The sequence below is a fragment of the Scylla paramamosain genome, chromosome 39, assembly GCF_035594125.1.
Source record: "Scylla paramamosain isolate STU-SP2022 chromosome 39, ASM3559412v1, whole genome shotgun sequence".
Taxonomy (NCBI): domain Eukaryota; kingdom Metazoa; phylum Arthropoda; class Malacostraca; order Decapoda; family Portunidae; genus Scylla; species Scylla paramamosain.
This window is the reverse complement of record NC_087189.1, coordinates 12,837,382-12,838,974: the sequence shown is the minus strand read 5'-3', so window position 1 is coordinate 12,838,974 and position 1,593 is coordinate 12,837,382.

The window sequence follows — 1,593 nt, the reverse complement described above, 5'->3', positions numbered from 1 at the left end:
TGGGATTAAGTTTTTTTTTTTTTTATTTCTACCTAGTTTAGATATTGGAGGTGGCTGCAGAACAAGTAAAGATGTCTCAGATTGATTGGTAATTAAAGACAGGTGTACCAAATAGTAGCCAAAGGGTTAGGAATGCATCTACATCCGTAAGTGCTTTTACAACAAGAACACGACAACAATAACAGCAACAACGACAACAACAACAACAACAGGGGATACGGAGATTACTGCAATATCTCTTCATTTTTCTTTTTCCGTCTCATGAAATTCCCCTCTTGAGTTTCATTTAGATTAACGGCAAAATAAACATCACATTACATAATACTGGGGGAACTTTGACATGGCATAAGCCTGAGTGATGGAAACGCAAAACTCAGTGTGTGCGTGCGTGCGTATGTGTTGTTTACCTGTGAATTACCGCTTTTCCTTTTTTTCCGGTTTCACGTCTGATTTCCAGTGTATCAGAACTTCAGAAGCATTGCCCGTTGCCCGAGAGAATGCCCTTCCTACCTTAATAACATCAGTATAAGTAATAACACCGTGGCCAGGACTCGAACTCGTGCGCTTGATGAACCTTTGGCCCCAACGCGCGCACGGTACCACTACACCACGACGGCCCGAAGACTGCCTCTTTTCTACGCCGTCAAAGTAATTCACCAGTTTTTTAGTTATTTTCATGCATTTCTTATACCAGGTAACAGTTTTCCCCAATTTTCTTCTTAATCTTTCTTGCAAGACCGCCATCTGATGAACCAGCGCTCAGATTTTGTTCATCTTGCCTACATGAGTCACCCACCGCCGCCCCCCCCCCCCGACACCAGGACACAGAATGCACAGCCAGTGATCACGGTAATGCTAACCCCGAACAGTACTGATGATGATGATGATGATGATGATATGGTGGTGGTGGTAGTGGTAATAATAATAATAATAATAATAATAATAATAATAATAATAATAATAATAATAATAATAATAATAATAATAATAGTATATACTTGCATACTATTGTTAGCTCGAACAGAAATAGTAGTAGTAGTAGCAGTAGCAGCAGCAGCAGCAGCAGCAGCAGCAGTACCGAGACAGATAATCTATAGAAATTTAAACCTATATTTTAATGTAAACACTTCACCTTATTCTTGTGTTCCTGAAACCTGTAACTCTTGCAATACCAATAATACTCAAGGAGGAGGAGGAGGAGGAGGAGGAGGAGGAGGAGGAGGAGGAGGAGGAGGAGGAGGAGGAGGAGGAGGAGGAGGTCACACTATTTCCCACAAAGTCTTTAGTCATTACACAGAAACACACACACACACACACACACACACACACACACACACACACACACACTCACCCTTCCCCTCCTACACACACACACTCACCCACACACACACATAACGCCACCCTCTCGACCCCCGTGAAGTCGCTACCTTGCCGCAGGGAGAGAGAGAGAGAGAGAGAGAGAGAGAGAGAGAGAGAGAGAGAGAGAGAGAGAGAGAGAGAGAGAGAGAGAGAGAGAGAGAGAGAGAGAAGAGAGAGAGAGAGAGAGAGAGAGAGAATATAGTTGTGTGTGTGTGTGTGTGTGTGTGTGTGTGT